General features: G+C 42.2%; 1 pseudogene across 1 annotated transcript in view; it reads right to left on the reverse strand.

Annotated features, from left to right (window-relative positions):
* The window catches only part of LOC311130327 (VPS10 domain-containing receptor SorCS3-like), a 195,384-nt pseudogene that overhangs the window by 50,752 nt on the left and 119,359 nt on the right, over window positions 1-25,273 (reverse strand). Inside the window, exons 3-4 of the transcript in view lie at window positions 16,673-16,831; window positions 57-124 (exon numbers count right to left, since the gene is read on the reverse strand). The product of the transcript in view is annotated as a VPS10 domain-containing receptor SorCS3-like (transcript). The remainder of the gene's footprint in view (window positions 1-56; window positions 125-16,672; window positions 16,832-25,273) is intronic.

Genomic DNA, 25,273 nt, shown 5'->3' on the forward strand with positions numbered 1-25,273 from the left:
ACGAGAGGAAGCGAAGGATGATGAGAAGAAAGAAAGAAGACAAGCGTATGACTCACCAGTAGAACCTGTTCACATGCTCATGAACCAGCTGCCATTTTCTCCCAAAGTCCAGGGAGGTGTACAACTGTGAAGAAGAACATAAAACAAGAGAAACAAAAGAGAGATAGAGAACATATCAGTCTACTTATCACAAGACAGGAAGTAAAGTGACAGTGGACTTGAGTCATGGCAGGATAAGCCAGCGAAGAGCGTACCCGGGGGCAAAAAAGCATGACACTCTAGAAAGGCCGACATAGCTTTAAACCGCCATCATCATTATAGCTCAGACCATTCATGTCAACATATAGGCTCTCAAATTACATTTAGGCCCTACCCTGTTTCCTTTTCTAATTGTAAATTAGCACTAGGTATAGATAAAGTCCAATATGTTCGGTTAAAAATAGGTTTGACATTATCGTTTGCTTTTCCTGGAACAGCAAAACTTTGGGTGGATTCCCAGTGACCAAATTAAGTGGAGTGCTTGTATGTCAAATTATGCATAAAAGAAATGGTAAACATTTTATTCCAACCCCTATATATCAGAAGAAGAATACAAATCCAGAATGATACTGTAGATTATGGATATACGTGTCCAAAAATAAATACATTGCCCTGTTGACGATCAGGTGTAGTAGTGCCCATGGCCTAATTTAATTGGTCTAATTACATTTCCCACTTCCTGGGTGCATAATGACAGGGCACATTTTGTTCCATTACACTGATTGATGCTACTGATTCCTGCTGGCTGTCTGTATTGTTATTTTAGTCCTACAGACAGTCGGTAGCCCCAGTCAAACTCCATGCTAATGTTCTACCTTTTATCAGAGCGGAAATCTGACATTTAACTCCGATAAAAGGACACACAATTCTCAGCGGAGGCTGCTGTGGGGAGGACGGCTCATAATAATGGCTGGAACGGAGTAAATGGAATGGCATCACATGGAATCCATGTGTTTGATGTGTTTGATACCATTCCACTGATACCGCTCCAGCCATTACCACGAGCCCAACCTCCTTAATTAAGGTACTACCAACCTCCTGTGGCATTTCTCGAGGTAAGCAAATGTATCTTGCAACTTCACAGAGAAAGTAGTAATTAGAGTCAACAGCTGCAACATTTGTTACATTGTTTGATAAATTAAAAACCAATATATAGTAACTCAGTTAGCTACTGTATTATCATGTTTAGCTCAACTGGATCCATAGTATTTGTTGTTGGCTGTGTCTTTTATCAGTGTTGGCACATAGGCTAACAATCATGAAATATCTTATGCACCTTACCATATGTGCTACAAACATATTACTGTGCACACACAGAAGGCTTAACTATCACATAGGCCAACAATCATCAAACTAAACTGTCATCATCATAATCATCCTGTTATTTATCACTGGCTTTGTACCAGATCTGATCCTATAGCTAAATCATCAGTAAATAAATAGCTGTCCCAAGCCATGTTCCTCCCAATAGGATCCTGCATGTGGCAGGCAAGCGGAGCCATGTTCCTCCCAATAGCAGTCTGTGGTGGCAGCCAGGCTGAGCCACGTTCCTCCCAATAGCAGTATGTGGTGGCAGCCAGGTTGAGCCATGTTCCTCCCAATAGGAATCTGTGGTGTCAGGCAGGCTGAGCCATGTTCCTCCCAATAGGAGTCTGTGGTAGCAGACAGGCGGAGCCATGTTCCTCCCAATAGCAGTCCATGGTGGCAGGCAGGCTGAGCCATGTTCCTCCCAATTGCAGTCTGTGGTGGCAGCCAGGCTGAGCCATGTTCCTCCCAATAGGAGTCTATGGTGGCAGGCAGGCTGAGCCATGTTCTTCCCAATAAGAGTCTATGGTGGCAGGCAGGCTGAGCCATGTTCCTCCCAATAAGAGTCTATGGTGGCAGGCAGGCTGAGCCATGTTCCTCCCAATAGGAGTCTATGGTGGCAGGCAGGCTGAGCCAGGCAGCAGGTAAGCAGGTCGGGCTAGTCTCTCATCACTCTGGCCAGTGACATATGATGCCACTGGGTGAGCTCAAGCTGCACTCATTCATCAGGCCAATGACATTTTAAATTCTAAAGCTCAGAGCAGTCACAAAGTGAGCTTCATAGTTTCCCACTCGCGTCGATAAATCAAAACACCCGCCAGATCCAGAGCCACTGATGAGGCCTGCCCGGCGACAGCCAAGAGACTGAAAGAGCGAGAGCTGACAGGGTAACTTGTCTAAATGGTGGTTGTAGGATTGAGGATAACAGTTGTTGGTTCCACTCATCTAGTCACGTTGATGGTGGACTTCAATATAAATCTATATGGCGGTATGTACGTTATTGTGTTTTGAGGATTGTTTAGCTATGTACTGGAATGGAAAACACTGACACCAACTGCAGAAAGAGAGATGGAAAAAGAGAGTCATGATTGGGGTGCCTGAGCTAGGTAGGTAAACAATGTTAGCATTTAAGAACATGTTAAGTGGACTAACGAAAACGTCTGATTATGTACAAGAACAAAAACATCACGGAGCATGAGGGCACGGAGGACGTCGCACAGCATGTGTTGCGTCTTCATCTAAAGACTAATTTATTCTAATGTGGATTCAGGGAAAATACAGAACATTATAAGAGCACAAACATTATCGCTTACGCATTTGGTGCGTTGCTGCCCCAAAGAGCGGGCATCCCACAGTCTGAATAACAGTCAAGGCTCCATGATCTTACACAGGCCTCTTTTTCCAGACAACAACAGCTTTTATATTGTCAGCAGTCAGCCAGTCAGAACGTTTACAGCTATGCCTTGGTCTTTAAGGGAGGGGATAAATGGGCTTTATTTTAACATTGGCCATATGACTGATATCAGTTAGATGAGAATATTGGATTTCATATCTGGAGGTGCTTTTTTATTAGTGAATGTGAGCATATTATTGTGACTGATACATCACAAGCTGTAAGTCATGTCTAAAAAAAAGGCAAAGTTCATCACCTCTTAGCACACAGCGTCTGACAGTGTCTTGGCCAGTCTGACAGTGTCTTGGCCAGTCTGACAGTGTCTTGGCCAGTTTGACAGTGTCTTGGCCAGTCTGACAGTGTCTTGGCCAGTCTGACAGTGTCTTGGCCAGTCTGACAGTGTCTTGGCCAGTCTGACAGTATCTTGGCCAGTCGGACAGTATCTTGGTCAGTCTGACAGTGTATTGGCCAGTCTGACAGTGTCTTGGCCAGTATGACAGTGTCTTGGCCAGTCTGACAGTGTCTTGGCCAGTCTGACAGTGTCTTGGCCAGTCTGACAGTATCTTGGCCAGTCTGACAGTGTCTTGACCAGTCTGACAGTGTCTTGGCCAGTCTGACAGTCTCTTGGCCAGTCTGACAGTGTCTTGGCCAGTCTAACAGTGTATATGCCAGAGAGAACCTGTATAGAAGCTGCACTATACAGTATGTGGTCAATCTAGACAGCCATCCCTTCAACATGGTCTCTTTTAGTAGCTGTCCATAGTCCATAGTGCATGATATCACCAACACATGCTGGTGAACACTGTACTATCACTACCTATTCATTATGGTAGTGGATATAAGGTGATATAAGGTGATGACTAAGATGACTGTCATTTTGTCCATCATGTCTGGATCATGATTGACATAGAGGAAACAGGGTGGCATCATTTGACAACAGTCTGGGTCTTGTGGATGTTTAGCCTACTGTTAGCTCCGTATGAGCCCTGGGCTAAAGTGGCAGTCATTTGCAAGGCAGATGGCAAAATGTGTTTGACTTCCAATTAGTAACAGGAGGCTTCATTTACAGTGTGCTACAGGGCAACAATCAACTCTACTTATTTTATTAACTTCATACAGTAGCAGATCAAGTATAGAATGAACTAAAATGGGATTTCAAGCTAATAGTATCAGATATTATTACGTTTGTTGGTACCGTACTTCAGGCTGCATACTTGAGTTGTTTCCTGGTTTCATTCAGTTACTCAAATGTAATCTTTTTTCGCTAATGTTCTTGCCCCTGTGGTCAAAGATATGTAGGAAAAACAAGACTGCAGTCACAGAAAGGTTATCTGAGGTTCTTATAATCCTACTTCCTTCTTTCATCTGAACCCTGGAAGCTAGATATCACAACTGACCTCTCTTTCGCCACCAAAACATCCTCATTCATTAAAAGTCCAATGCAGCCATTTTATCTCAATGTCACCAGGAAGGCCAAAACTCCATCCCACCACAACAGGCTGAAATTTCAGGTGGTCTATTGAAACAGCTCTTACATTAAAAGGGCATTATCATCATTTTCACAATTTCACAGTATTATTCTAACCTCATAATGTGGAAATACTGTATATATAAAACACAGGAAAATCATGTTTTTGACTGCATTGGGCCTCCAACAGCACCCTAACACATAAAGGTAGAATCTCCTCCCAACTGAAATAGGACTTGTGGAGTTATGGAAATGGTAATGGCGTATTATAGCCAGTATGTCCCGAACAATTACTATAAGTCACTTTTACACCACCTAATTAAGCCTCCTATGAATTCCTTAAGCATTTATATACAGTACTCTAAATCAAATGTCACCGGTCGACAGTACCTTAGCTCTGACTAGAGCGGAAGCGGAGGCGATGGGACTATTTTTTATAGAATTTATGGAGCCAGGAGAATGCAAGGCGGCGTTGCTGGAGACAATCCTATGGAGGGGAGTATGTGAAAGTGTATACAAATGAACCATCTGGATTGTTTGAACTGCCTGGGTGTTGGGGAATAAGAGGTCTCTGCTCCGGAGCACAATCTACTGCATCACTTGTCACCCCTTGTATGTTCTATAGAAATAAGACCAATCTGAGTCCCAAATGGCACCCTATTCCCTATATAGTGCACTACTTTTGACCAGAGCCCCATAGGGAATAGGGTGCCATTTGGGATATATACTATGTCCATATACAGTAGAACTGATACTCTGTAATGAACTCCAGAGGTTGAGGTAGTTAATTTGACAGTTATATTTGAAATTGATGAACAAATACTGGAAATTGAATTAGAACTGATGATACTGTATGGATTTCCATCACGTTTGCTAGGTGCCATGCTGTCACTGCAGTAAGAATGTTGTGGTAGGCTGATGTGTCAAAATCTGTTGCATAATGTTTAAATCCCAGTCCTATAGACCTGTAATACATATTACAGCACATTATTAATGAATCTAGAAGGTAATAATCTTGATGACACATAAAAATGAAACGCGCTGCAATGGCAACATCATGTAGTCTCTTAGCATACAGTATCGCGAAACATGTAAGCGGAAAATGTCATGTTGCTAGTAGTATACACTTGCAGGTAGCTTAGTGGTTAAGAGCATTGTGCCAGTAACCGAAAGGTCACTGGTTCTAATCCCCGAGCCTATTAGGTGAAAAATCTGTGGATGTGCCCTTGAGCAAGGCACTTAACCCTAATTTCTTGTAAGTCGCTCTGGATAAGAGCGTCTGCTAAATGACTAAAATTTAAATAAAACAATTATCTTATGAGATTAACTTCACGCTCTAATGGAGCGTACTTTACTATATACCAATTCCCTCTCGCATTGCAGTGACATACTACCCAACACCGTCCCTCAATGGATCTTAATGGGGCACACTACTGCACTACCACAGTTAAATAACAAATGATAGCAGCCGTTCAAACGGCACTGCAACTGCTTTGCGTTCACAATGTCACCAAATGTGTAATCTCTGGTGGGGAGGAATGATGGCTGTTGAGCTCAGTCATCTATTCCGCTCGGTTGGATTCACTTTGCAAACTCGTCAACAACAACCTCCGCCTAGAAACCCATCCACCTTTTATAGGTGTAGTTTAGTGGTGTGTAAAGAGATTTTAAAAGGTTAAAGTTATGTTGGAATAATGTGTGTGGATGTGTAAGTAAGTATATTGCTTTTGCATGTCTAGACTGTGACAAAACGTGGTGATTCACAATGTAAATGAATAATACCCAACTAAGTACTTATGCTTGGTATGTCTGCATTGTTATCCAATTAGGCATAATTACTCTGTGAAGTGCTATGAGGTAAACGCAGAGAAAATGACACTATTAGTCCACCGCTAAAGGCAATATGGGCACTTATTAGTCCAATATGGAGGTCTGCATTATCATGACAGTGTGTTTCAAATTAAAGTCCATTAAAGGTGTGCTGAGAGGACCTGCTAGATCCAGTGAACTGCAATGGGAGCCGACCTTTTGCAGCTTCAGCTAACATGTGAGCTGAGCACTAAAGATACCTGCCATCTGGAGGGGCATTGAGCTGAGAAATGCACCACAGGAGGAGGAGAAGCCATTTTGGCTCTAACTCAGTAACACCTTGCAGGGTCGCATCCAGATCTAAGGCAGGTGGGGGAGGGGAGGCACTGCGGTGGTGGTGGAGGCCATTTTGGATTTAGATCAGCACATACTGTTAGTAAATTAATGGACAGGAGTGTGTTTTTAATGTGGAGGAACCAATTTGGGGTCTGACTCCACAGCAGCTTGCTGGTCACGTCATGACAAAGTGGGCCTATGCACTGCAGTGGTGGAGACTGGGGAGGTCATTTTGGCTCAAGATCAACATCACCTTTGAGGATCAGTTTATGCGGAGGGGTGAAACTGCTGACGTAAGGAAGCCATTTTGTCATACGGTGGGGTCCATTGCAGAGTCTGCACAACATAATATAATACAACCACAGTTGGATACTAAACTTTTACTACCTGGCTAAAGGTCTGGAAACGCACATAAGAGACAGATGCTGATTCTGCTAACACAACACAAGCTACTTAATCAGAAAAATGGTTTGCTGCTCTCTCTCTCTCTCTCTCTCTGTATTGCAGTACAGCTATTTAAGTCTTGTCAATGTCAGAACGGGAGATTTGAGAATGAAGAATCAGTATTGAGCAGCAGAAAGGTGTCAGCTGTGGATTACAATGACAAGAGATGATCCTGTAAGCGAAAGCGCTCTGGGATTTATAAATTCACTGACTCCTAATAGACAAGGATTGATTTAAACCAGCTTATCTGAAGGAGTCTCCTCCAATGACAAGAGCTGAAACACATCCAATATCCAATATCCCACATATTACTATTATTATCACAGAATTGGAAATGCTAATGAATTTTTTATAGACTCAATTTAATGCAAATTAGACAAAAAAAATCAAATCCTGAATAATGTATTTTTGCCAAATCTTTTCTGGCTCTGCATACTTTATTGAGACGGATGTCCCCCGTTGCATTTGTGCTAACGTTTAGCGGCGAAATGATTCGGTGTGGAAAATAATTAACGGCATACATTTGCATCATTAGGGAGGATTAAGTCAAGCAATGTCTGCATATACTGTAGAAGGACTGGGGGGACCGTGTGGCTCGCTCAACGAGGCTGTGTCCTACCATTTCCTGATTTGTTTTTTGGTAGCTGCCCCCCTGGGAGAAGGGATTGGAGAAAAACTTTCCATTCAGCTGGCAAGCTAAGCTCCAACAGCCAACATTCGTCACATTTATTTGTGGCCTGTCTGTTTTGAAAGCAAAAACAATTGCAAGCGACAAATGTTGGAGAAACCTAATCGACGAGGTTAATGAGGTAGAAAGTGGCAAGAGAACGACTAAATATGTTATTTTGATGATGTAACACCTTAGTGATTAGCAACATTTAACCTCTCCCTGAGCCTACTCCGTTCACACAACTTAGTTCTGCCACAAAAGTTATGTGCCCATTTTCCTCGGCAGTCAGGGTGTTATTTTCTCGTTTCCCAGCCTGCCTCTCTCTCCAGACTGATAATACCTCCACATCCTAAGACCCTGACAGACTGACGGCGGGTTTATCCAGATGTGGGCCGCACCTGTTCAGTATGATCCCTGTATGATCCCTGTGAAACCCAGAGAAGCCAAACTATCCTCCAGACATTTTCACATGCCCTTGAAGTGTACTGTTTGTTCTGGGCCGAACTCAAATACTGTTCATGACATTATCTGAATAACAGAGAGAGGATGATAGGAGGAGGGGGGGGGGGGGGGAGGGAGGATAGGGGTCCATCTATCAATCTACTCAGGATGAGAGACAAACGTAAAAGGTACATTTTGTGGTGTTCCCTCTTTCATTATTGAGCCCCCATTACTTTAAAATGCCCCCCATCCAAAATGCACCCTGCTGTTTCTTAAAATCACTATTCTTATACTTCCAGGTCACCTTGCTCTCTAAGTAAGTGCACCGTACAGTTGAACAACATGTCATATTCTGCTGGGTTTCAGAAGATATTTCCTTCCAACAATGACCTGCATCACACAGACTAGTATACTACAGAGTAAGCTGTACTGTGACATATTGGCAACATTATCTACAATGTTTGTTTCCATACTCAATACAATACTAGATATGAGAGTACATGGAATATGCCATATTGAAAGGGTGATGTTGCTATATAGTAAGTTGTATGGTAGACTACTAAACTATAGGTTTGTATTTGAAGCTGGAATCCTTAATGGTGAAACTGCCACGTCCGTTTGCAATATCACAACAACAAAGAAGTTACTTCAAGCAATGTACACTGTTTTGTGTTTCTCTGACATCATTGCACGCGTGCTAGAACAGCAGAGTATGTACTGCGATTTATTTTTACTGTGATGCTGGATGCTCCTCTCCTCCGTTTCTTCAACAAAACAAAAGCAATAACAAATGTGCTGGGGTGAACAGTGGCTCTTTTTCACCTTATGTGGATTTCAGCTTTAAAATAAGCTTGGGACTATATATTTCTTATATATAGACATATTGGTTTATGTCTCAGTGGTGGCACGATGAAGATAATAAAACCCCTCAATGCATGTTATGAATGCACATGCAGTTGTTAAAGTGACAGCCATCTTGCTATGGAACTCCAATGGGACTTCTTAACACATAGGGGACGAACTAACAGCAACAGTATTATACCACAACCCAAAATGGGCCCTGTCAACTTCAGTCTCCCATTACCATTAGTCAACTGGTAGAGTAATTCAACTTATCCCATTACGCCAAAGACAACAAAATGGCACGAGGACGTAATTAGAAATAAAAAAAAATTACATAAAGAGCTTACGAAATGAGATTGGATTTGAACAAGTGCCACTACTCCTCAGGACATATGGTAGATTTTCTCTGAGAGAGGATAGGTGGAGACCATATATACCATATAATGAGACACTTAGTTTCACTACTGCTCCCGATTTATTGTCTCCTGGGAAAGTTACGATCATTAGGGGAATTGTGGGGGAGTGGACAGGGGTACAACTAGAGCTGGGGGGAGGTGGATGTGAAATTACATCAATGTTTTTTCTGGTGAATGCAGCACTTTTGAACTATACATCTTTGATCCTCCCTCCGCACTATTTGTGGATGGCTTTTTGTGCAATGAAGATGCCCTATAATTTCACACTCCAATTAGTACATTACTAATGTTGTTGTCACGCCCTGGCTCTGGGGACTCAAGTATGTTGAGCCAGGGTGTGAGTTTTCTTTTGTGTTTGTTCTAGTTGTTGTATTTCTATGTTGGCCAGGGTGGCTCCCAATCAGAGACGGCTGTAGCTCGTTGTCTCTGATTGGGAGCCATACTTAAGTAGCCGTTAGGCATTCATTTGGTGTGGTTTCTTGTTCCGTGTTGGTTTGTGTATGTAACCAGGGACGTCACGTTTTCGTTTTGTTGTTTTGTTCGTGTGATACGTTATAATAAATAATATGTTTGCATTCCACGCTGCGCCTTGGTCCTCCTCTCTTACCGACAAGCGTGACAGAAGAAACCACCAAGACTGGACCAAGCAGCGTGTCCAGGAGCCATCGCCAGGGAGATCTCTAGCAGATCTCCTTCGCCTCCTCGACTGGGTCAAGCCGGGTGAGGAAGAGAAGGGCCGGACTTGGAAGCAGAAGGGCGAAAGTCTGGCGAGGGACATGGAGACCTGGTCCACGGGTAGGAGAGACGGCCAGAAATTTTTTAGGGGGGGGCTCACGCCGTGGACGACGGGGCAGCAGGGGGCCGCGATGGAGCGGTTAGTAGAGGAGGCCGCCAGGTTACGGGGGCCACTGGTCACTAAAGGGGAGGAGAGTGTAGAGGCACGGCGAGAGGTACTGGGGTGTGTTACCAGTCCGGTCCGGCCCGTTCCTGATCCCCGCGTAGGGCCAGTGGTGTGTGTCCCCAGTACGGTCCGGCCTGTTCCTGTCCCTCGCACCGAGCCTGTGGTGTGCGTCGCCAGCCCGGTTCGGCCCGTCCCTGCTCCCCGCACCAAGCCAATGGTGCGCGTCGTCAGCCCGGTCCGGCCTGTTCCTGCTCCCCGCACCAAGCCAATGGTGTGCGTCGCCAGCCCGGCCCGGCCTGTTCCTGCTCCCCGCACCAAGCCAATGGTGCGTTTTGTCAGCTCGGCCCGCTCCTGCTCCCCGCACCAAGTCAGTGGTGCGCTTCGTCAGCCCGGCTCGGCCCGCTCCTGCTCCCCGCACCAAGTCAGTGGTGCGTTTCGTCAGCCAGGCTCGGCCCGTTCCTGCTCCCCGCACCAAGTCAGTGGTGCGCTTCGTCAGCCCGGTCCGGCCCGTTCCTGCTCCCCACACCAAGCCAGTGGTGTGCGTCGTCAGTCTGGCACAGCCCGTGCCTGTTCCACCGGTGCCTGGTTCAGCACGGGTCAGCTGCTTCACGCCGGAGCTAGAGCAATCCGCTCCACCAGTGTGCAGTCCAGCTCCGGTCAGCAGGGCCAGACCGGACCAGGGGTACTTTGGGGGGTTAGAGAGGGAGTGGGGATCATGCCCGGAGCCGGATCCGCCGCCAAGGCGGAGTGCCCACCCGGTCCCTCCCCTGTGGTATTTGGTTGGCGCGGTCGGAGTCCGCGCCTTTAGGGGGGGGTACTGTCACGCCCTGGCTCTGGGGACTCTAGTATGTTGAGCCAGGGTGTGAGTTTTCTTTTGTGTTTGTTCTAGTTGTTGTATTTCTATGTTGGCCAGGGTGGCTCCCAATCAGAGACGGCTGTAGCTCGTTGTCTCTGATTGGGAGCCATACTTAAGTAGCCGTTAGGCATTCATTTGGTGTGGTTTCTTGTTCCGTGTTGGTTTGTGTATGTAACCAGGGACGTCACGTTTTCGTTTTGTTGTTTTGTTCGTGTGATACTTTATAATAAATAATATGTTTGCATTCCACGCTGCGCCTTGGTCCTCCTCTCTTACCGACGAGCGTGACAGTTGTCCTAAAGAGCCAATCTCGGAGCCACATTAAACAAACAGGTTCTAAGCCTCAAGGACATCGAAGGTTCCCCAAGTCCAAATAAAACTGGCACTGAATGTATGTCTAAGTGGTATATATGTGGGAAAGGAATTGCACTGGAGAGCGCATTAAAATGTGAATGAAAAATTATTATCCGGGTGTTTGATTGTGTTTGGTTGTTAATATTTTGGGCAAGGTAGATAATTACTGCCAGGTGTGTAGCATAACACTACAGGTCAGAAATACTGGAATTGACGCTCTGGAAAAGTAATATCAATAATGTAGATTACACCTTTACAAGTACAATTTGGCTTGCTGTCCAAATCTACAGTACATGAGTCAGAATGGCCCAGGTTTAGTATCTGATTGGAAGTTTTAGCACAGACCCACACTGTACTACTGCGACAAAGTGGAGCCAGCCACAGAATGAGGACTGTAGTTAAGAGGCGAGGTTCAGCGCGAGGCAGAATCCATTATGTCGACCATTTCATCTTCCCCACAGAAAAATGCTGGAACGATAGCGGCTCTGGCACTGACACCCAGCTGATCCTATTTGCAAAGGTAAATGTCAGCCTTGTCCATGGCCGAGATACTGAGATACACACTCTGACTTCTGTCTGTGAAGGAGGAGAAGAGGGGTATTCGAAAGGCAGGGACATAAGTGTCAGATCACCATCAGCGCAAGCTCAGAGAAGGGACATATGCTAACCTTAAAAAGTGTGTTTTCTCCCGAACTGTCACTGTAATATGGGCCAATATTTTGGATTGAAAATAAGTGATTTTGACCCAGTGTCAAAGAGATCTCAGATAGTTGGGGGCTTGGAGTGTAAACTGAGAGAAAAAAGTGAGAATATTCTGGAGGCCCTGTTTCAAAACAGATAAACAAACTGACAAAACCTATCAAATGGTATCAGCTCATCCACTGCAAGCAACAAATAACAGCAGAAGTAAAATAAAGAACACCTCTAACTGAAACAAATGGTTTGTTTAATACGAATTCAATCATCCTTCAATCAATGTCAATCTCCCTTTTCCCCCAGTCTTTAATTCATCAATTCACCTTCACTCCCTGTCACACACACACACACACACGCACACACACACACACACACACACACACACACCTCTACTACACACACACCGTAACCCCCCCCCCACATAAAGGTTATGACGCCGCTGAATTATCAAATATCAAAGCCTTCAGGTGAGCGGATAGGAATTCTAAATACACCCTGTGGACGTGTGGTATTCACCAAGGGCAAGAAGGGCTACTCATAAGACATAACCCAATACCCAATAACCCAGTACCTGTGTGAAGGTAGCCTGCCTTAGCCTTGCAACTGGGGCTTGGAATGCAATAAAGAAGCTGACCATCCTAAAAAGACAAAAGGATGTCAAACTCACTTACAGTCAGGTACAAAATATTTGGCACCTTTGATAAAGATTAGCAAAAAAGACTGTATAAAATAATTGTTTTACTGAGCTATATTGTATGCAAAAAAGAAAAGGGAAATGATATGGTGTGCATGGCCAACAAGCTTTATTTTCATGTCATCTGACTATAGCACAGGTTCCAATTCAGGTGCCAATGCCATTTAGCAATCTCTAGGCATTTACATTTGTTGGATGACATGAAAATAGAGGTCTTTGGCCACGCCAGTAGTGGGTTTGGTGTTGAAAGAAAGATGCATATGATGATAAGAACCCCAAAGCTACTGTAAAATATGGTGGTGGATCTTTGATGTTAGGGGGATATTTTGCTTCCACTGGTCCTGGGGCACTTGTTTAGGTCAACGGCATGAACTTTACCCAGGAAAAGGACATTTTAGCCAAAAACATGGCTGTGTCTGCTGGGAGGCTAAAACTTGGATGCAAGTGGATCTTTCAGCAAGACAATAAGCACATGTGAAAATCCATAAAGAAATTGTTAATTGACCACAAAATCAACATTTTGCAATAGCCATCACAGTCTCCAGACTTGAACCCCATTGACAACTTGTGGTTTGAATTGAAGAGACAGTCCATCAACTGGGGCTTTAAACTCAATATAAAGAGGCCGGCACATGCTAAAAAACCAAAAGGATGTCACACCTCCACCATCACCAAAGGAACACAGGTGTATGGCAAGAGAGGCCTAGCAATGACAGAAAGTCACCGTTCTCACACAATCTGTTTCCTTGCTGTTGGCACATTGGCTCCTCAATCCTCTCTCTATTTAACAACACACCTCCATCCATCTGCTGTTGTGACAATGTATATCTGCTATTCCATTAAAAGAGTAACTCCCATCTGTTCGCGCTCTCTGTCTCTCCTCACTGTATCCATAATTTCCCTTTGATTTCAGTCCCCTGTTCTCTCTGTTCTCTCTGCTTCATTGTGCCAGTGCTGCCAAAACTGCATCACCATGCATCTTATTGTGTTTGAGTTCCACCAGGCCTGTTCTATCTAGTTTAATCTTGTATGTCTAAGGTTTGTGTGTATGTGTGTGTGTGTGTTCATGTCTGTTTGTGCAATTGCATACATGTGTGTGTGTGGGAGTGTGTCTGCATCCCTAGAAGATACATATACATCCTCCCAAAAAAAACACCTCCTCCAGCTTTATCCTCACCAGGAAGACCCCCCTCCACAACACCTTCTCCAGCTTTATACTCACCAGGAAGACCCCCCTCCACAACACCTTCTCCAGCTTTATCCTCACCAGGAAGAACCCCCTCCACAACACCATTTAGTTATAGTCTTTTGTATTCTAATCTATTGGGCTCTGAGTCATCCTTCCTCCACTTGACTAATGACACTAATCCTGCTATCTGTAACAGGCAACTAAACTAATGCAGACAAGGGGCCAATCAAATCCCTATACGCACTGTAGGGCAAGTGAGTCAGAGACTGGAGAAGTAAAGAGATATACTGAGTAAACCTGAGATATACAAATAAACCTGAGATACACTGAGGCTTTATTCTAGCGACGCTGAACTGTGGCAATACTGATTGTTTCCCCCAGTGGTAGGAATTACAAATAACCACATAAATAACAGTAGCGAGGCTATATACACAGGGTACCGGTACAGAATCAATGTGCAGGGGGACAGTTTAGTCGAGGTAATTGATAAACAATGAGTTGTTTAACGTTTGCTTCAAACAGGGCATAGGCAGTGTGTTGGGTTACCTGTTTTGTGATAGACTGGCAATAGATACATGGACATAAACTGGATATTTTTGTTCAATCAATGTTCATTGTCTGTCTGTGCTAATGTCATTTTATCTACACTATCAGCTTTTTCTGAGGTGAATTGTCTGCTCTCATAAACACTTCTAACTACGTAATGAAACCAAAACCCCATATCCCCAAGTGACCACAGTAACTGCAATGCGGACTGAATACTTGAACTCAATAGTCCCACCAAGTTAATGTTTTGATGAACATATCCTTTACACAATCCATTAGGGACCCAAGGCCTGGAAGAATGGAATACAACTCGAGTCGAGGGGACTTGTGTTTTTTAAAAGGTTTGTCTTCACTTCTCCCTTGAGACTTCCACGACTAGCTTCCCAACCAACCCCAACCCAATACATCTCAGACTATAAACACATTCAGAAAAAGATTATCTTTGCTCGCTTTGAAGCAACGGCAGGGAGGGTCTTACATGAATAACTGAACTGCACAAAATAACTTGGGCCTGACGTTGTCTAGCATAACAGCTCTTGTCAAAATATTTATAAGACAAGCAGCTCTAATACTGAAGTCAATTAGGAGACTTCAACAGTTGAAAAGACCCAGAGGAACCCAGAAGAACAAGAATAAAAAAAGTTCAGTATTATGTTGCGTTGTTTCCATACTTTCCACCCTCATACTTTTTTGAGACGTGTCACAGACGCTCTAATTATATCGCCCTTAGTCAGAGAGAGAGGAACAGCTACATCAACGATAATCATGACTTTACACTGCCTACACGTTCTGCGATAAGAGTCAAGAGAGGTCACCCAGAGTCCTAGAACTCGAAATAAAATAGTTTACTCCAGACATTGAGTAAAGAGATAGAGATTGACCTGCATTGAGTACAATAGTAAAGTGATCTGACAAAGCTTGAGACACTGCTGTTTGAATATAGGAAAACTAAATATGTTATCAGTACAGAACAGACTGTTTTAAAGTTGCATTTGTATTGACTCCCAATGAAATATACTACATTATCTAATTTACTAATCACCATCAGATTCCATGTTGCATCAATGCTTAAGGAATCATTCCATCAGAACTGTACGTATCTCATCTGAGAGTGTTCCATGTTCACAAAGGTATCTCTTCTGAGAGTGTTCCATGTCCACAAAGGAATGTCTTCTGAGAGTTCCATGTCCACAAAGGTATGTCTTCTGAGAGTTCCATGTCCACAAAGGTATGTCTTCTGAGTGTTCCATGTCTACAAAGGTATGTCTTCTGAGAGTTTCATGTCCACAAAGGTATGTCTTCTGAGAGTTCCATGTCCACAAAGGTATGTCTTCTGAGAGTTTCATGTCCACAAAGGTATGTCTTCTGAGTGTTCCATGTCAACAAAAGTATGTAGTCTGAGAGTGTTCCGTGTCCACAAAGGTATGTATTCTGAGAGTCTTCCATGTCCACAAAGGCCCATCCTTTTAATGCAAACAAAATATCACCAACATCTATAGTGTGCATTAAACAGACCAAAAGCTTCTGTTACAAACTCATATAGTCTGCATTCTCCAACGAAGGCCATCACAGACAGAAAGCTTAGCAAATTACAACCTCTGGATCGGTCCAGGTCATTGTTATGACTGATATTGGGGTCAGTTAGCAACCCAAGGTGTCAGTCTTCTCCCTCCTCCAACTTAACCAGACTCCCCTGTTGTGATAGCCATCTCAGTAGCCAGGTAAGACTCATTGACCATAATGGTAGGTCTTCTTCACAGGGGGTTATATGGGATGTGACCTGTGTGTGAATGGGGGGTATAGAGCTCTCCAGAGCATGAGACTACTGTACAGTGAAGGTTATAGATGAGAGCACTGGTGTATAAGAGTGCATAGTCACTGTATGTGGTTTGCAGGCCTATAGTGCTGACATCTTCTAATGAATATTAGAATGTTCCATAGTAGTTACAAGTAAAGTTACTGTGTATTTGTAATCATGTTATAACAAAAACATGTTCATTGCATCTAACTAATTGCCATGGTAATTAAATGAGCTAACGGCAAACGGATAACAGTAATCAATATTCTTATCAAAACTTCAAGAAGGTAAATAAATCATTATAAGACTGCAGAAGAATATTCAATAAACCAATATGGTGCCGTTGAAACCAGGATGGAAAAAAGGTAAAACATCAACAGCTTGGAGCTTTATCCGACTTTGTATCACAGTTTGAAATCCAAAGCATACTGTATCAAACAACCAACTGTGGTGAAAAAACGACATGGAGCTCACCTTCTGGTCGTGGCTGTAGGCTAGGGCCCAATCCTCCTGTGTTGGATGGAACAGGAGGCTTAGGATGTAGAAGCTGAGGCGGTATTTCTGATAGCTCACTTCTTCATCCGAGCTGATGAGCACACTACTCTCAAACTCAGGGTCTGTCAGCACCATTATCTGGAAGAGAGGGAGAGGGGGTGGGATGGAGAGAGCGAGAGAAGGAGGGTGGGGGTGAGAGAGACAGAGAGAGAGAGAGAGAGAGTTAGACATGTCACACTCCAGGTCTAGTGCTTGGCATGCATCAAGCTGGTACTAGCGCTAACACCTTCACTTTGTTTTGGACTTCATTTTACATATGTGCCTTTCGCTTCTGTTGCCATGGTTTTTTGGCCTCTTCCAGTGTACTGACAGGTCTGCACTTTGGTGCACTTTGGCTTCCAGTCACCCCTCTCCAAATACATTCACTTTAATGAGATAGAGGTGGTTCAGAATACCCCTGCGGACCTATAAGTCAACAATGAGGGACCACAACACAACTACAACAAAAAGTTACCATTTTAAAGAATAGGATAAGTTTTAAGAATACATTTTTTAGAATATACTGTAGATCAATAGCCTGTTGTGCTATGGCATTCTGTAACACAGCTGTGTAGCAAGAGAGAACTCCATAACTTTGCATTTACCATGCGTAACTACATGTCTAGACAATGCTTTTTTTTGGTTGCTATATCTAAATCTGTGACAAGAAAGAACAAATATTTGTGGAATTAAGAATCATGTCTTTGTGGAATGCTCTACCTTACCACAGTGGGAGGAATCCTAATTCCATACTAGGACTAAAACAGTCTCTACTTTCATTTCGTCATGAATTCAATGAAAATGTAAATGTATTGCCGCACATTTGTTAGAAATGAGCCTCTCAAGAAAGCAATAACAGAGCAATATCTGTCAAACTAAAATCATAATAGGAACAGTAATGTACATATTATTACAATTATGTAAATTAGAGTACATGTTCATACTATAATTAAGCATTAAGGCACAAGGGGGTGTGGTATATGGCCAATATACCACAGCTAAGGGCTGTTCTTAGGCACAACGCAACGCGGAATGCCTGGATACAGCCCTTAGCCGTGGTATATTGGTCATATACCACAAACCCCGGAGGTGCCTTACTGCTATTATGAACTGGTTACTAACGTAATTAGAGCAGTAACAAGAAATGTTTTGTCATACCCGTGGTAAATGGTCTGATATACCATGGATGTCAGCCAATCAGCATTCAGGGCTCGAACAACCCAGTTTATAATACCAAAGATACTGTGAAAGTACACAATGTTGATACAACTTAATTAAGATGAAGCCCTTTGTTTGGAAGCCAGTATAATATATAATATGAAATACTACATTGTAACAAAATCTGACATTATTGGTGTACTGTCTATATCTTGGTATAATATGATGTATTTGTGGGGGGGAAGTAAAGCAGACATTTTCATTACAGTTCATTACCCTCGAAACACAGACATATCCCTAAAAAGCATTTAGACTATATAGAACCAGGGCCTTTTTTCTCAAAGTAATCCATAGATATCTGGATTAATAAGACATACATACTGTAGCTCAAATATGCATTCTCTTTGTGATTTAATGCAATACGACATTAACCTGACACCTGGCTTTAATGATAATAAAACGACCAAAACCAGACAGAAAAAGCGTGACTTGGATTCTTTCCCTGCAACAGATTTGAATTGGAAAAAACAGCAGTGCATTTGTCACTGACAAAAAAAATACCTTCTTTCCCCAGCTTTAACTAGGATTCCTCCCCACCACTCTTACCCCAGCTTTAACTAGGAATCCTCCCCACCACTCTTACCCCAGCTTTAACTACGAATCCTCCCTGTTGGTGATTTAGATCAATTGTTTTTCATTAAGAGCCAATAAACAGACTGTGGATTCTGTGACAGTTTTTCTCTCTTTTATTTTTTCCTTCTATTTTTTGATGTTGGCCTGACCTTCTAATTGTGCCATTCATTACCCTCACTGAGGTACGAGGGACAGCGAAGGGCCCCCTCTATTTCTCCCAGTGTCTTAGGGCCTTGTCACATGTAATTTATACTTTCTAAGGTCAGGTCTAATCATTTTCCATAATATTGTATGAAGCGACAGCGTTTATTATGAGTGGAAATTGCATTTCACCTTGCATTTTTGATTCTTCTGTCAGGCACGTTCTCTCTGTCTCACCATTTAGAGAGGAAAGTACAAATGCTAGAAATCCTTGAAGGGTCTGGGTGGATCGGTGTTTCTTCACCACTGAACAGGGAGACAGTGTACATTTCTCAGCTCTAATAATAATTTAGCAGAGACCTTTTCAACCAGGCGTGCTATATATTTACTCTGATACACTTTATATTAAGACATATCTATCTCTATTGAGGGCTTGTTGTGTAGCTGTGGGTATAGCTGTACTCTGTATATCCACTATATCACCGTTGCTTTTATTGGACGGCATAATATACACTGTATATGTTGAGAATAAAAGGAATGGAGAAGCCTGGAAATGTATTAATTGCCAAAGATCATTCATCTTTAACCAACCTGATTTAATTTCTAGCACTGTAAATATTATTTGCCATGTGAAATATTCAAGAATAATCCCTGTTCACACATTATTTATCTTACAAAATGTAGGAAATGTACTGGACAAATAGCATAACTGGACTAAAAGCCTTCTCATAACCCATCTCTCAGTAGATTGAATTAATTTCCTTTCTGAGATTGTTTATGTGGATCATATGGATATGGGCATGTCCATCTGTTCCTGAATCAGTTTTAACAGGCACTAAGTTCCACTAGGGGAGCTTACGTAACAGCCCACATCATCGTCAATAACTTTCACATCACCAAACATACCATCGCCAGGTAATTAAGATTTCACTCCACATCCACTTGGCAATTGATCACCAATGCGTCTCCCGGGAACCAAGAGGTGTGAGGTGGGTAACAAAGTTTATATCAATACAGGTTGGAAGGATAACCTCTGCATTTTATCTGCTGATGTTCAGCTAGTCGTTGGGAGTCGAGCAACCGAGCTCGTCATACGAGGATGAGTGCGATAGTCATTGCCATATTGTCTGAGGGGCTGCAGCCTGCTGTTGGACGGTGCTCGAGCCATCTGATGACCACAAACAAAGGGAGGAGAGGAGGAGAGGATGCCTCACAGCAGATTAATCATGATAAACACAGATCAATTGCGGTCTATCTGTGAGTGAGCACTGTATAGGGAAGATATAAATAGGCTCATTTCCGGTGAATTGGGATATCTATCTAGCTACAACCATAGAAATAGAATGTCTATTCATTCTATGTCTATGTCTATTCATTCTATTTACATGTCTAGAAAGCTAGACTCTTCACTATTAGTAGTGATTGTGAGTCAAACCGTGCAAAATACCTAGGAATAAGGCTGAACATGCATAAGGGCAATTCATGATGGGTGTATTCTTTAAAAGCTTGACGATAGATGTCAGCACCATCATTCAAATCTATTATCTGCTCTTAGAAAGGTCAAGCCTCTGGCTTTTTTCCTTTAGACAACATGTGAGAATATAGTTGGTGATGTTAACAGAATCTTGCTGTGTGGAAAACAATCGATTGTCATTCTAGCTATTTATTTTTGTATAGTAGAAAAAAACACAATTTTTGCATTAAATACATAAATATATTGTCACAGTGATTTAAGGGTCATTACTGCCTCATCTCAACAGAGATAGAGATAACTGTCTTCCTGTTTTCCCATGCTAGACACACAGATGCTAAGCTTAGCCTCTCGAATGCAATGAGGACAAAACAAGTCCCAGCTTATCCACGAGAGAGTTGGGCTCATCCATAATGAGATAAGAGATAAGGTTAGGAAGATTGTGGGTCGGTGGAAGCCAGAGGTGAATGGCGGTTGTGTACAAAGCGTGGCTCTAACGAGGGCATCTGGACAACCTAGGATCTCGTGACTAGCTTTTACTACAACGTAATTCCCTAACTGGGGTGAACCAAACTGCAATATCCTCAGTCTATCACCATGATAGGGAAACGATAAGGCCCTTGCAGCAGATCTGTTGTCTGTCTTGTGTGTCTTTGACTTGGTTATCCCTGTACCTGGGAAATGTGCTGGATACTCTACCTTCAACCAGACTATAGGGTCAATCGCCAAGTCCGAACAGCCAGTGGGAAAATAGTCACAGCGTCAGACTGAGGTATTAAGTCTGTCAGTTCAGTATCCCACAAACCCTCTCTTTCCATGGAAGGATTTTCAGGGTCAGCGCTAGTGATTTAAGGACTGATTTGACTCTCTTCGGGAGATTAGGCCCAGAAAGCCAGCTGGGGCCCTTTTCCCTTCACGTTACTGTTGTGTCGAGTAAACGTTGCTAATTATGCTGTGTGACCAAGGAGAACCCGCTGACGCTGTATTTTCATCATAAAGGTTTATTCATAACAAAGGGTTACAGCGTCGATTTACAGATACCTGCAGATACCTGGAGAATAATCGCCCCATCTCAAATCTGATTATTCAGAGGAAGTCTGTCCTCTGCTTTAGGGTGCCCCTCTAAAACTGCTCCCCAGATGCTCCCTCTAAGCTGAATAAACCTCCTCTCAGGTTCCATTTGAAAACGTTAGCAAAGTCATAATTCCTCAGATACTACATATTCCCTCCTTCGAGACAAATTAAGTCTCGAAAACAAAAAGAATAGGATTATGACAAGTAACAATTTCTCTTATTGAGTATCTTTAACAATAAACCAAAAACATTTTTCTATGGAGTGTAAATACCTTTCTATGAAATATGAACAAATCTCTATGGAGTGTGAGAGCGAAAAACCTGTCTGGCAGCTTTCTTTCCAAATATCCATCCATCAATCAAGACAGTAAAATTCTCTCACGGCCCCTCTGCCCCAGGCAACCACCTAAGTACTCCAGATCAATTCATACATCTTTATCAATGCATTTGAAACTATGATGCAATTTGAATACACATGAAAGCCCCAGCAAACAAAATACTATCAAAAAATGTCCACATTCAGGCTGGTCGACCCATCGAACCCTCTTGTGGATTCTCTCTATCCCTGCCTAGACCCAATATCCCTAAGCATCCACGAAATAAACAAAAACATCTGAGATCCCCACATGTACCCAATAACAGCAAATATCATTCTACAAAAATTAATACCAAAATAATATGACACAAATTATGTATTACACATGCAAATATGTCTATATATCATTGCAGACACTGGAATGTAGTCCACTACACTTCATCTCCTCAGCAGTGTCGACTTCCAATGCATCGTCGATGATGGAATCGGAACATTTCCACACCTTCCTTGTTCCACTTCCTCCAGTCCCTTCATATTGTCCTTTCATATTGTCCTTGTTTGAGCATTTGAATCCCCTCTACATATTCCCCCATATGCTTCTGGAAGAAAAGAAAAGACCAAACAGTATCTTTTGCAAAACAACACATTCAAATTAAAACATCAATATCAACTAAAAATATTAAAATGATATATAAAATGAATCACATTCTATTTCCCCCCTTTGATTCATAACAAAATACTAAAATCACCCTAATATTTAAACCTCTGAAAAATTATCGGATATTCAAAATTGATATCTATCTATCAATACTCCTTTGAGTCTTGACAGAAGGTTAAACCCTCTTATCGTTTCATTTGCAAAACCCTTCAAATTATAGGTAATATTATCTATATTATCTTCTCAAATTTTACACCACACCATGGAAAAAATCCCCACTTCTCTCTTAGACTTATCCTCCAATGATAGGCTTCCAGACTATGAAACTTCTCTCTTTCATAATCAGATTTATCTATGTCCCTTTCTTCCCCTCTTTTAATTTTAAAACCTCATATGGAAGCTTCAACATGTAACAACATCCTCTCCATCCATAGGTAAGAATATATTCTCTCTCAGCACACAAACCCCTAAACATCTCTAAAATCCCCAATAGTCACATTATCATTCAAAAACTTCTCTCCACATGAGAGAAATCTCACCTCTACACATTCCTTCTCTCACATCTACAAGGAAGATGAGCTGTATCACCCATCCTAACCCTAATGACAGTCTTTTCCTCTAAAATTGGTGCTGGAGCGATTGGCTCCCTTGTAATCAAATGTGATATATTTATAGCTTTAATAACTGTCAATGTTGAAAGAGTTAAATTGCTTCTCACTGTTGTTATAATATGCTGAAGTGTTGATGTCATTGTTGTTAATTCATCCATTTTCCCTAAAGCTTTGAACTCTTGACTTGTATTTCCATCTATCACCACTAGTGTCACTACATTAACTCTCAGTCCCAACTCTAATCCCTCACTTTCAAACTGTTGATTATAAAAAATACATTTATAATCACCTTGATCTTCCTGCTGGGAATTGTAAATATAGATACTACAATCACCCTCAATCTTCTCTTATCATTCAGCAACGCATACTTTCTCAATGCAACTGCTCCTAACAGATCTAAACTCCTACCATATCTATCTTCCCACTAAACTCTAAATTTCCCTTCACCACTGTTCTCTCTCTCTTCCTACTAACATTGAAGCTTAGCTGACTGTCCTAGAGTTCCTTCAACCCTAGTTTTCTTAACTTTTTTATCTGACTTTTTCTCCTAACTTTTAAAAACCATTTCACTGATTTATCCACATTCCTTTCCCTCTAATTTTAGAAAAACCATTTCACTGATTTATTCACAAAATCCTTTCCCGCTAATTTTAGGACATGTGATCGGGTAATCCCCACCTGCTTATGACTTCTTTACACACAGACTTGGCAAACGATTGAGCATCTTTTAGCCTAATTTGACATCTTATTCACCTCTTGGTGTAGGAATGTAACCAAGAATAACAGTCACCCCTTTTAACATTATTTTTAAGACAGATTGTCCTCCTTCCTATGATATAATCAACCTTTTCAATCAAATATGGTTCCCAAAAACCCTACTTTCAACATTAGCTAACCCCTAGCTTCCTAAATCATCAGACCTAATAGGTCCAGAGGCGCTACTATCAACCCCTCATGGTTTCTCCCCAAAACAACAATTGATTCCTACTCTAACGATTTTTTCTATTGTCTTCAAAACACCTGCTTTTGAAAGTCCTTCAATTTCTGGTTCAATCCCTTGAATTGCTTCATCTTTCAAATGATACTCATTCTTCCAAGGAGGTCTTCCTCCTCAAAATCTTCACTGAGATTTCCCATCCAGAATACTAAAGACAAATCCATCTCTGTCATCATCAACCATTGGTAAACCTTTTCCTTTGGCACTTCTACCAGACAGCCGTCTGGTGTACATCTTATTGTACAGTTCAACTTACACAATGCATCTCTTCCCAACAATGCAATAGGTGTATGTTCTGATACCAATATGGGTATTGTAATTTTTTCTGATTTTTATAGCAGAGCTCAATTGGTTCCTTAAGAGTAATCAACTGTTTTACTCCCTCAAATCCCTATCCTAATTAGTTAATTTTACATAGTGAGATGTGTAACCTCTTCAGGCTGAACACAGATAAAAGCAGCTCCGCTATCCGCCATCACTTCCCATAGTCCTTTGTTTTCACTTCAATTGTTGGATCTTTTTCCCTAATTGGTGCTACCAGCTGACACCCCCCTTTCCGATCTTCTGGGCACCCCTAGAATCCTTGCTCCTTGTCCCTATAAGGATTCACCTGTCCTCCAGATGATCTTCACTTGCTCCTGTATTTTCCTCTGAAATTCCCTCTTGTGTTTCCTTCTGGCCCATTGCACTCACAGCAAAGTCACCAACCTGTCCACAATCATAACACGCTTCTTAAGATTGCTGAAAGTATGGCTTAAATCTTCCTCCTCTTCCTTTTTCTAAACCTTCTCGTCCTCTTCCTCTCCAATTCTTTCACAGTCCAGACACTATCTATGGATATGAAACAACTTGTACCACTAGTTGTGGCTGGTACAATTGCATTTGACCTTGTTCAGTTGAAGCTGTAGCAGTGATTGTTGATTTGGTGCACACTGATTCTTCATAACCAAAGCTTTTCTTATCCTTCTTCTTCTCCCCCAGTTGTATTTCATCAAGTTTTCTGAGAGTTTCTTGGTCCTGTTCTTTCTTGTTGTTGACATATCGGTATTCTTCAAAGGCTTATATTCTAAGTTCTGTCCTCGAAATATCATCTTCCATCATCTTCTTACTTATGCTCTCTTTCCTTTCCTCAATGTATTATTCTTCTCCAATTCTTGGGATCCTTTTCTCAGCAGTTTTTCCTCTCTTCTGTATCTTCAGCTTCTTGGGTTGTTGTTCCAATTCTCTTTGTCTCTTCTAAATTATTCCCCTTATCCAGGCATAATACGCATCAGTCTATATCTCTTTCTATTTCTTCTTTGCTAATCATTGTAGAATAAAATCCTCTTGAATATGAAGCACCTTTAATCTCCAAATCTTCATCGCTGTCTTCATCTTCGCTTTCATCAGAACTGGAATATCTTGTATCCTTCTTCCTTCAACTTCCATCAGAGATCAAATCTCTAGTATCCTTCTTCTTTCCTCTTGCCAACTTCTAATCAC

The sequence above is a fragment of the Coregonus lavaretus genome (genome assembly GCF_964263955.1).
Source record: "Coregonus lavaretus genome assembly, chromosome: 6".
Classification (NCBI taxonomy): domain Eukaryota; kingdom Metazoa; phylum Chordata; class Actinopteri; order Salmoniformes; family Salmonidae; genus Coregonus; species Coregonus lavaretus.